The sequence below is a fragment of the Cydia pomonella genome, chromosome 13, assembly GCF_033807575.1.
Source record: "Cydia pomonella isolate Wapato2018A chromosome 13, ilCydPomo1, whole genome shotgun sequence".
In the NCBI taxonomy this organism is placed as follows: Eukaryota; Metazoa; Arthropoda; class Insecta; order Lepidoptera; family Tortricidae; genus Cydia; species Cydia pomonella.
This window is the reverse complement of record NC_084715.1, coordinates 20,497,099-20,510,129: the sequence shown is the minus strand read 5'-3', so window position 1 is coordinate 20,510,129 and position 13,031 is coordinate 20,497,099. Positions and strand designations below refer to the sequence as shown.

Here is a 13,031-nt window from a genome sequence, read left to right as displayed (position 1 = left end):
ATGAACATATAAACAGTTACAATATGACATTAATCAAAAATGTATGTCAGTACGCGTATTTTCTATTCCAGTAAACTTTGTACTACTTGTAAATTTTTCCGACACATATAAAACTCAACATTTTAAGCACGTGAGATAATTATGTAAATAAATAGCACATGTGCTCGCAGTTCATTTAACCTGTTCACTTTCTTACCTTTTCCTTGGATCTAAAAACCAAAGATTCATTGCTTGTATAAGATGTGTAATGGCTCTCCTAAAAATTGACCATACTGGCCCACTAAGATGGGCCGGCGTGTAGAGAAGCCGGCGCCGCGGGATGGCGATGGGATGGCCAAAGTGTCGGTTTTTCGTCCGCACATCAAAGGTAGCGGGCCAGCGATGGTGCGTACGCGTCTACACTAGCGCTTTGTGTGGTAGGGCACAGCACAGCGGATGTCATTCCAGATCTAGAGCAAAGCCCAACTGGGGAAGTACCTCCACCTTACAGAAAACCGCAGCCAAACAACACTAGACCCTACTCATAGTGTTGTGTTCCTGCCGGTGGGTAAGGTTGCCAGCTCAACGTGGGTGCGGAGTGTTAGCCTCTAGAGTTGCAGGCGTACATAGGCTACGGATACTGCTTACCATCAGGTGGGCCGTATGCATGTTTGCCACCGACGTAGTATAAAAAAAACACGTGGCCCATTCCATAGTGCGTGCTCTCAACCATCGCATGGCCATCTCACTGGTCCAATGCTGGGCCATCGTGTAGAGGAGCCATAAAGTTTAAGAAAAACACGTGCAAATTTGGCAGCTAAAGATGGGCTTATACGCTGCGAGTAAAGCCCCATTTATACGGATTAAGGACTTGTATGCAATTTTCATTACATTGCGGTATTTGGTCGATCGACTGAATTCATTGTATTCTGTAGTTAGCAATGTAACTAATATTGTATGCAATTTCTCGAGCCGTGTTATTAGGGCTTTACCCTGGTTTTCAAAAGTTAACGTTTGATAGGTGGTGCCACAATACATCGCGAACACATTTTGGACTATGATAAAATGTGTGGCGAAATGAACGATATAATCGCGGCAGTAATATGGCGGAGACTTCAATGCAGTTTTACAAGGAAATTGTCAGTAACATTATCCGCATCAAACCTGCTGTAACAATGTAAAAATAATGCTGCTGCAGCCGTTACCGGAATGATACCGTCACGGTTCTGTCCATTATGCCATGCAGTAACACTGGTAGTCAATTTGAGTAAGGTAATGTGGGGTAAGAGAAAATTTAGATGGTTGGCAGTTCTCAATTGGGCTTTTCTCTAGAAACTACCTGCCTCGCACAGCTAAACTGTGGAATGAACTGTCGCCTGCGGTTTTTCCGGACCGATATGACCTTCAAACCTTCAAGGACGTACTCCCATCTTAAAGGCTGGCAATGCACTTACAAGCCCTCTGGTGTTGCGGGTGTCCATGGGCTGCGGTGATCGCTTACCATCAGGCAATCCGTCGGGTTATTTGGCTCGTATATCATAAAAAAAAACATAGACAGACCAAAAGCCAAAAGATACTTTTTTGGTTGAAAAATGTCACTTTTGACACAGATCAGTATCATATCGGAAACAGAGCGAAGAACTAAAAGTCTAATTCGCTTATTTTTTTATATTGCTCGGGGCTAGAGGAACTGTATGAGAATTCCCTACAAGTGTTTTTCCTGACCAAATGTCCCACCTCACCTTCATCTACTTTTAGTTATCACAAAACATCATGGCAACTGACATATAAAGCGACATCTACACGTCAAACTCGTGGTCATATTTTTTTGACTTAACATCTCTAATAAAATAAATAACTCTCTGCTCAGAACTAATCTGGCGTCCCCTCTAATATTCATACATTAATTTCCTCACACACACAATCAAGTTGTGTGTGTGTGTTTTAAGATGGATTGCTTTGTGTAAGAATTATTAGGGGATGTCTTGAGAAATGTTTGTGCAGGTTGGGAGACATTTGAAGGAGTGCTTTGGAAATTTTAAATGAGTATCTGTATAGATCGTGTCATTTAAGAAGCCTTCACTCTTATTGTCATGTAATCAAAGGTTAGATTTGACAAATCTGCGCGTCATCGTGTATGACACGAACTAAAGGTAGTGTTTTGTTATTTAAAATGAAGCGATGAAAAAGATTCTAGTATAAATGATTAGATTTCTTGTAGTTATATTTATACATGATTCATTCGATTGGATTTAATATAAAATGTCGTGAGTGTCGCACATAACTTTTTTTAACAAGCTTTTTAGGGTTCCGTAGCCAAATGGCAAAAAACAGAACCCTTATAGATTTATTTAACTTGAATTACGGGGCTTGAGGTACGGGTCAAATCTTACAAGTTAAATTTGACCCACTGTAAGGGCTCATTTAGACGGTGCGAGGTCTCGCATGCGAGTTTCGTTACATTGCGGTATTTGATCAGTCGGCTGAATCGGTTGTAACCTCAATAGTCCGCAATGTAACTAAAATCGCATGCGAGTTCGCGCGCCGTCTAAATAGCCCTTTAAGGGCTAATAGCCCTTTAGCTAAGTCGGTTGACAATGCAATATTATGGTACCGTCGAGCTGATCTGATGATGGAGACAGGAGGTGGTCATAGGAACTCTGTGATAAAACAACGCAACCTAATTGTGTTTAGGGTTTTTAGAATTATCTCGATGAGTATTATTTGCATGTCGAAATAACAGTCAGCGATTTTTTTCCAAAAACTTATTTTTTTCGACGTTGGAAAAAAAAAACAAGAAAAAGTCCTTCTACAGGTTCTTACTAATTTCATTAAAAAATAAGATTAATTTATAATTTTGAAGATATATCTGTTTCTGTAAGGACTTGCATGCTGTTTCAAAGACATAATATATTCTAGCCTAGTCAGTAGTGACCTGGAGTGCCTACAATGCAGGAGGTCCCGGGTTCGAGTCCGGTAAGCGCATGTTTGTCACGAATATTTGTTCCTGAGCTATGGTTGATATCTATGTATCTAAGTATGTATTTATCTATTTAAGTATGTATTCATCTATTTAAGTATGTATATCGTTGCCTAGTACGCACAGTTTATACTACGTCGGTGGCAAACAAGCATACGGCCTGCCTGATGGTAAGCAGCACAGTACAAGCTTTGCTTAGTTTGAAGTAAGTTGATCTGTGTGAAATTGTCTCCAATGAAATATTTAATATTTCACAGCAATTATTGATGACCGGTTTGGCCTAGTGGATAGTGACCCTGCCTACGAAGCTGATGGTCCCGGGTTCAAATCCTAGTAAGGGCATTTGTTCGTGTGATGAGCATGGATATTTGTTCCTGAGTCATGGGTGTTTTCTATGTATTTAAGTATTTATAAATATTTATATATTATATATATCGTTGTCTAAGTACCCTCAACACAAGCCTTATTGAGCTTACTGTGGGACTTAGTCAATTTGTGTAATAATGTCCCATAATATATTTTTATTTTATTTATTTATTAAATACTTTTTTATCACACTTAGATCTTATTTCTGTAACTACCGAGGGTGTTATAGCTTTTCTTTTAATTCTGTCATTAATTCATACGAACCAAGTAGGTATAAATAAGTTTTATTTTAAAAATACTGACGTTTACAATTGTTTTTTATTGTTTATGTCAAAAAATATATGATTTGATTAATTTTATATAAATCGTTAGAAAGATCTATCTACGATATTTCTAACGTCAAAGTGACATTGGTTGCCCGAATCGAGCTGCTTCTGTCAATTATACGACATACAAACGATATCTAAATGAGAACTTATCTAAACCAGAACTTATCGTTATCGTATTTCATTCTTCGGATCGGGCCGATACTTACATTTCCGAACCCCTGATGTCTCGACCACTTTCATTCCAAATCTGTGTGCACTTACATCGGAACCCCATGTCTCGACGGTGTCCGTGCGAGGGGATGTGTTCTCACGCGGATTTGGGTCACTGGGCAAGCGTGTGGCCGAAATAGGTGATGGCAGGCCGTGTCACTGGTTAGGCTTTCGAACTGGGAATAATTAGTATAGGCTTTTAATGTAGGCGTAAATAGGTAAGGGACTGTTACACAATGTCCAAGTATTGAATAGCTAATTAACTAATAAATTAACTGCCAGATGAAACTTCCCACAAAACATAGCACCTTATCCACCAAGATTATTTGAAGATTGTTTAAAGCCAACGATGACTTTATTCGTCAGTGTGGTAAGTAGTTTACTCAGGACTTTACTTGGACATTGTGAAACAGACCTTAAGATTATTATGTCTATGTTGTAGTGAATACGTAGTAATTACGGTTATTATTATTATTATTCCTTTATTTCTCTTTCTTCTTAGGATTATGTTTTCACAATATGGATATAAAAGTAAAATATAAAAATAAATTAAAAAATACTATACAAAACACATAAACACATTGTAAAAAACTTAACCTAGTGTGCCGCCAACAGCGGGGCAGGGCCCAAGCTGCCGGTGGTCAGGGCTGCAGAGAGAGGAACCGCCGCACTATCCGCGCCGTGTCCAAGATCACCGCCTTCTGCATCTTATTATTATCTCCTTTATTTATCTTTTTCTCTCAGATTAGGCTTTTTACAATATGTATATAAAAGTAAAATATAAAAACACATACAAAACAATACAAAAGATATAAACACATTATAAAAAACCTAACCTAGGGTGCCGCCAGCAGCGGGGCAAGGCCCAAGCTGCCGGTGGTCAGGGCCGCAGGGAGAGGAACCGCCGGACTATCCGCGCCGTGCTCAAGATCACCGCCTTCTGCATCTGACCCTTAATCCAACCACCTAGCGAGAGTCTCTCAAGGTGTTGTTCGAGACTCTTCGCTATGAGACCGTTCGCTGAAACGACTATCGGGACAATGATCGTCGAATCAACATCCCACATGGCGGTTATCTCGTGAGCCAAGTCTAGGTACTTACTGGATTTGTCCTTCTCGGATTTCACGAGATTCTCGTCATGGGGGATGGTGATGTCGACGAGCACGGCCCGGCGTTGCGATTGATCTATTATCTATTATTGATCTATTATGTTATTATTATTATTATTTTATTTGATACACTAGCAGCTCTTGGAGCTGATGCGTGTATATAGCAGCACTTCTGTTTTTTGCACTTTTTTTGTTACCATCTTTTATTTAACTTGCCCTGTTAGTATGTATGGGACAAATCTTGCAAGTTAAATTTGACCCATTTCCCGGTTTGAAGCTGAAAATTTGCGTACATATGTAAGTCGGGGGACAATGCAATATTATGGTACCATCAAGCTGATCTGATGATGGAAATTTGTTAGCCATAGGAACTCTGTGATAAAACAACGCAACCTAATTGTGTTTGGGGTTTTTAGAATTGTCACGATGAGTATTAGTTGCCTGTGGAAAAAAAGTACAGTCAGCGATAAAAGCTTGTACAAAAAATGTTTTTTTTTTTGTCAAAAACTTATTTTTGTTGTAGTTTGTACATGAGTGTTATATAAAAAAAGTTATTGAATCATCATTGTGCTCTTCCTGGCTTGTTGTTAGGGCTCCCGATTAGAGTCTAAGTTCTCTTTGTCAAGCCTTATTGAGCTAGGGATTAGGTCGATTGTCCCATAACATGTATTTAGAGTACATATATTATATATTATATTATAGCTAGGACATTATTACACAAATTGACTAAGTCCCACAATAAGCTCAATAAGGCTTGTGTTGAGGGTACTTAGACAACGATATATATAATATATAAATATTTATAAATACTTAAATACATATGGTGTTACTTTACCGCAAAAGTGCGATAATTAGCATATTACATAATTAAAATTCAAAGGGCCATATGTACTTTAAAACGTTGTAATATACATGTGCGAATAAGACATTCGCAACTCATTATATTATCGCTGTGGCGAATTTCCTACTTTTCACACTTGTATCGTAATGTACTTACTATTATTGACGACCGGTTTGGCCTAGTGGGTAGTGACCCTGCTTACGAAGCTGATGGTCCCGGGTTCAAATCCTGGTAAGGGCATTTATTCGTGTGATGAGCATGGATATTTGTTCCCGAGTCATGAGTGTTTTCTATGTATTTAAGTATTTATAAATACTTATATATTATATATATCGTTGTCTAAGTACCCTCAACACAAGCCTTATTGAGCTTACTGTGGGACTTAGTCAATTTGTGTAATAATGTCCTGTAATATTTATTTATTTATATATTATTTAACCTGATTCTAATAATTACCACGATTACTAAGCTTTTAGGTACCTAATTTGTTGGTAAAAGTAATAAATACAAAGTTATGCATAGGTAAAACTATTTCAAGTAAATTCTTATTTACAAATTTATCTAAAAATTACACAAACAATTTTGATGAAGGTGGATCTAGGTATCCTAGGGTGACAGTAGTACAGTCACGTCTGAAAATATCGGTACGAAAAATGTGCCAAATATATGTAAACACTACCTTAATATAAGGGCAATAAAGTCGTGTATATATGGACTTCTGGGTCTGAAATAAAGATATATTTAATTTAATTTACTTAAACTTTAAACTCAAGACTAAGATCTTGAGACTAATTATCAATCGTTCAAAATGCCACAACGCTGCCAAGAACCCGGAAATCAAACGGAAACATATAACAGAATTACATAATTTAAAAGTGTGTGCTCCACAGAATTGCTAGCGGGAACATTTTAGGTTAAAATATAAGGATCTTGCATAAGAAAACGGAGAGGGGAGCACACCCCACTGTATCTCCGTTTTTAGTATTTTAGTAAGTTCAGGGAGGGAATTACCCCCTCGGGGTGGAGGTGGCGGGGGGCAAGATGTTGATGTTTCTTAGTTTTATATTACTGCTGTACTTTATTATTTGTGTTAGTGTGTTTGTGTTTTATTTGGAGTGTGAGTGAGATTACGTGATGGCACTATGCAGATGTGGGTTTTATGAAACGGGTGTTTTTTTTTTATTTGGCTCGTAAGGGCTGGGGGTGTAGTGGCATCGGTTTTAGTGCATGGGTATTGATCTGGTCGGATGTGGAGTTTAGATTCGGTAATTGCTGGGCGTCGGATGCTGCGTTTGATGGTGGTTTGAAGTGTTTTGGAGGCGATTACATTATTTATACCACGTCGGTGGCAAATAAGTATCGGCCCGCCTGATGGTAAGCAGTCACCGTAGCCTATCGACGCTTGCAACTCCAAAGGTGTTAAGCATCGAGTTGATAAGCCGTATATACACAATATTTAACAAGATTATGACGATACCTAGGATTTTCTTAGTACCTAAATATTTTGTTCAACTCAAAGTCATCTTCGTAGTCCCGGCATTTTGCCACGGCTCATGGGAGGAGCCTGGGGTCCACTTGGCAACTAATCCTGAGATTTGGCGTATGCACTAGTTTTACGAAAGCGACTGATAGCTGACATTCCGACCCAGAGGGTAACCTAATAGGCCTTATTGGGATTAGTTCGGTTTCCTCGCAATGTTTTCCTTCATCGAAAAGCGACTGGAAAATATCAAATGATATTTCGTACATATAGTTCCGAAAAACTCATTGGTACGAGCCGGGGTTTGAACCCGCAACCTCCAGATTGCAAGACGCTCTTACCGACTTGAGCTATAATGACATAATCAAAAATATAAATTTGTTAATTCATTGTTTCCAATAACTTATGTCACCAAATGAAATGTCTGAATTTCGTTAATGATTGATTAAAATATAGTCGGTCAGTAAACTTTAATATCCAAATTATACCAATTTAATTACAATAAAAACCATGTATAAAAAAATAATATTTTTATTTATTTAGTTAAAAAAAATCGCCATAAATATATGTGCAAATTGATTGCTCTATCTGCTTATCACAATGAAAATGTGTACTTAAGTTTGACTATATATACTGATGTTTATATCTGATTCATAAGCGTGTGGGAGGGGAAGCTAAAGTACTAAAAATACTAAAACTCGAAATTAATTTTCCAGCTCAAAGCTTGTTACGAAAGGGTTCTTGTACTAATTTCGAGGTTAAAATAAGTTAAATGTGTTTTACGCTTTTCAAAACATTAAATCTGTTACAAGCCTTTTGAATCACATAAAAAACTGTTTATTTGATATACACGTCAAAAATCCGATTGGCACGACCTAAATTGAAACGGCGGTGGAAAATAAAAAAAAAAATGGATAACCCACAAAACGGTGCGCTAAAAATTCGGCGTATTTTTACCGATCTTTATTTGCCTTTACGAGCAACTAGTGAAAACGAGAGTGGCTGAAAAAATACGTCACTATTCCTATCGTGCGGCGGAAAAAAGAAAAAATGGCGAACGGCCGTCGAGAGCGAGAGTTCTATTTTCAAATTGCTCGCGCCGTCGGCGTTTTTTACTTTTTTTACCGGTTTTTTCGGACATGTGTTGCCGGTGGAAAAATGCCGATTCAGAAGTGTTATTAGTTTTCATTCACTCATTCACTCACCTGTGCCGCTGTGTGTTCATCTGAAACAGAGAAAACAAGCATCTGTTAGTTGTTTATAAAGTATAACAAAATATATTAACCGATTTTTAAAAACTCCACAATACATTTTGAATTGCCATGAAGAGTCATGGCAAGTAAGAAATAAGAAATTTCAAATTTGGAGTGAACCCCAATTGGAAATAGAATTTAAGTTATGAACGAAACAAATCGTTACTCTTATTTTGGGAATATAGATTTCTAAGAGAGTCATTACGATGATATAATTTGTGTTAGGGAGTTAATGTCGATTTATTCCATACCTTAGTCTACATTAATTAATTAATGCACATGAACTAAAATAAATGTACATTAATTTTAGTTGCTTTTCACATATTGCATGAGCCAATTTTTTTTGTTTCATTTAATTAGTTTGTAAGAACTTTAATATAGATGCCAAATGAAAACCCATTTTTTTTCTAGGAAACCTAAAAATATTTGTTTTTTTTTTTTAAATAAAACATTTCATAACATACGCACTCATATTTTGTTTGTTTTGTTTAGGTTTTGCTTTATGAGTTATTGAGTTTCTACAGAAGATCGAAGACAGGATGCTGCAGTATGTACAATTTTTGTAGATTATGTTATAAATTCATACAATTTTCTATTACTTAGTTGTGCCGGTCCTTTACGGACGGAATTATCAAAAGTAAATAAGACATGTTTCTTGCCAGATTAGCAGGTCAATCAGGCAAGTGCAGTTTTTTTAAACCTATTAAGTAATACAATCGGATGCAAATGCTCTCTGCATAAATGTGTTTACAGTTAGACTGCGGTGACGATTCACGTAGCACGGCAGAATGCTCTTGGAAAATTTCTCAAAAATATTGCATAAACGTCATCATCATGCAAACTTATTTTTAACTAGGTTAACTTTGTGTTATTTTTAGTCATGTATTGGCAACCAGAAGCCCACTTCGACGTATGTACGTAGCTATGTATACATGAATAGTATGATAATAATGGTAACGATTAAAATAAATCTGTTTTAGTTTTAAAATGTACAAACTTTGGTGCCGCTGCTGCAAATTTTCTGTTGACTTCTAAATAAAAAAAAATATTTGTTTGAGAGTCGACTCCACTCCCGACGCTGTGTCGACGGCGGAGTAAAGACCTTTTCTTTTTGCCCGCTCCCATTCATTGGCCGATTTGCCGTTCTATTTTTGAATATTTCCAACTTTCGCGCGCTACTTACGGATGCGTTTTCAAAATGGAACAATGCGTTCCAATTTCAAACTTATTTTGAGATGTTTTAACCGTTTAGTAAGTGTTTACGAACGAAAAATTAAAGAAATTTGTATAGTCAACTTCAAAGATATTATGTTTATACTTTTGCACCTTACTGCTTCGGAATGATGCGAAAAATGTAAACATATCCTTGATGTCGAATGTACAAATGATTTTTTTTTTAAGTAAGAGACTGGTAGAATTGACTTTTAAGTGATGATGTTGAATTATAATTATTTGATAGCGATCATTTGGATTTGATTTGTAATGTTATATCCTTCTTAGGCCCAAGGTCCTATCCATAGGACTTTCAGTTCGATGAGATTTGAATCATATTCAATTAGAACTGAGTTGCTTTTGTTTTATTTCGTTCCATTTTCGCATAAAACAAAATCAACTTTATTTATTACACGTTACGGGTTCAAACACTAGCAAATATTTTTTTTATTACTGTGGATACTAATTAACTAACAGTGTACACTAAGACTTATTATACTGCCACTGACAATTTGTTTGCCAGACTATTAATTGCCATTGGCCAATGATTTGATTCTGGTAAATAAACTGAATTAAATAATCAGCATGCAAATATAAGCTTTTTGATCGGCGTCGCTAGTTTCTATCATCGATTACACCATCAGGAATGCATGTTAATTATTAGTATTAGTACCTTAAGGTTATTAAAATGTGATAGTGTCCATTTGTCACGTTTATTGCAAAAATACATTTATCACAAGCACATTAATACATTCATTAAGCCCTTGCCTCGCTATTTTGACAAGTTAAATTAAAATTATTCCAGTCTAGATATTCAACTCTAGTGCGTACTGATTAAGTTTGAAAATGCTTTGATTTTGTGTTTTTAAATAAAAATAAATAAGAATCGTCAGTGCAAAATCGCTGATGAGGCTTCAGGGGTAGAGCGGAAGCCATTTTTAGTGGTGGCCATTTTGAATTTTAATATATATACCTCGCGCGTCCAGTGATGGTTGCTATGACAGTTGATTTCATATGGAGCTGCTGTCACATTAAATGTTTTTAGGTATTTTTTGGAAGTAAATAGGTCCCGGAATTATGTGTGCGACTACTGACATATTTCAGTTAACATCCATTAAAAATATATATGTATATTTATTTTCAGATTCCTCGGAACCATAAATTGTTAAATTAATTTTTAACAAGTAAAATAAATAAATATTTATAAACCATTATTACACAAATTGACTAAGTCCCACAGTAAGCTCAATAAGGCTTGTGTTGAGGGTACTTAGACAACGATATATATAGTATATAAATATTTATAAATACTTAAATACATAGACAACACCCATGACTCAGGAACAAATATCCATGTTTTCAGGGCGGTATTCTGAATACATAAAACAATAAAAGTAGAAAATAATTGTATGTAAAATCGTTGTTATGTAGCGCTCGAAGTTACTATTAAAATAAATAAACTATGACATGACTAATACCTATGAACAAAAACGCCAATTTCATAGGTAATGACCCAATAAATAGAAAACACCCACCTCAGAAACAAATATCTGTATTCATCACACAAATATATGCTCTTACCAGGATTTGAACCCGGGACCATCAGCTTCATAGGCAAGATCATTACCCACTAGCCCAGACCGGTCGTAGGAATATAATAATAATTGTCGATATTAAAGAGTATGTTTATACTACTTGATAACAGAGTGGTCAAAAATTAATTCCTGTGAAGTCTGTCAGATGTTGGAGCTCATGGATCTTCAGCTTCATCTGTCTGGCGAGGGCGTGACATACACACATCAGGTGTTTAACTGTCTCTTTCTCTTCGCCACACATTCGACAGTCGGTATTGTCAGAGTGTCCCATCTTAGCCAAGTCAATTCAATTCAATTCAATTCAATTCAATTCAATTCAAATATACTTTATTCATGTAGGCCTAGCAACAAGCACTTATGAATAGTAAGACAGTATTACATATAATTATCTTAATCTAATTATCAGAGCAATTTATTGATGTTAAAGTTAACCCTGTACACCCCTGTTATAATTTCAAGTTGGCTTTTGCTAAGTTTCTATGGCTTTTTGCTCCAACCGGAGTCTACCCAAGGTTTTGTATGAAATAAAATTTGAATGCATGTTTTCATTTTATATTTTATATTACCAAGCAGATACATAAGCTTCGTAACTTGCAATATTTAATACTATAATTATATACGAAGCTTATATTACACAAAAAATCTTTCACCAGATTTAAAATATACTTTAAAATATAATTGAGCCGCCATTTAAAAACGCGCGTCCATAATGATTACGGTCCAAATGAGCCTATGTGCCGCACACATACATGCGGATTAACGTGTATATAGAAAAAAGTAAATAGTGATAAAAAAGCCACATTTTATTATGAGCCTATTGGAGTGTGTGTATCGGTTGATACAGGCTGATTTTTTTGTGCGTTTTTTTAATCGGTTTTGTAAGTAGGTATTTAAGAGTAAGGTGTGATAAGACTTAAAATACTAACTTATATTGGAAATTAATATGAATTGATTATACATTAAAAATGCATTTATAATACCTACTAAAAATCTGAGAAATAATAAGCAAATTAAAGATGTATTAAGAGGTACCATGTTTGAATTAAATCCTATAAAGACAATGAGGTCCCTTTCCATTATAACAAATAATAAAATTTGTGTTTCTAATTTATTCAATCAATGGTTAGTTTATCTTATTTAAAATGTATGATCAATTGCATACACAACCAACAGGATGCATTGAAGTATCACCAATTGCATTTCCTATTAAATAATATTATCACAAAAAAAGATAATTATAATAAAACAATAAAAATCAGGACATCCTGTGTATACGGAAAAAAGCACTTGTATTAGTGTGTACGCACGCAATCGCGTCTGTGGGTGTAAATTGCTGATGTGTGCGTATCGAGGTCACATGCAGTGTACACCGAGACGCGGCAGTGACGCAACTTGTGAGAAAAAACAAAATTATCGTTTTCGAGAAATTGGAAAGTCGATTTTGTAACACGATGACGCGTTAGGTTAAAATTGACATTTGATTGCATGTTACAGAGTTAATATTTTTGCACATTATAGCCACAATTTGTCAATGACGAATATGAATATTTAGAAATTTACATAGAAATATTGCAGATTGCCTAGTTTTATTTATTTATTTTGTTATATCTATCTTACCTCCCTCCCTCTCTCCCAAGATTCGTATTAAATAGATAATTGAATTATATGAGTAAACTA

General features: G+C 35.8%; 1 protein-coding gene across 1 annotated transcript in view; it reads right to left on the bottom strand.

Annotated features, from left to right (window-relative positions):
- The window catches only part of LOC133524599 (broad-complex core protein), a 178,187-nt gene that overhangs the window by 113,924 nt on the left and 51,232 nt on the right, over positions 1-13,031 (bottom strand). The window contains exon 2 of the mRNA XM_061860717.1: positions 8,500-8,519. The gene's annotated coding sequence lies outside the window, so the exon portion shown is untranslated. The remainder of the gene's footprint in view (positions 1-8,499; positions 8,520-13,031) is intronic.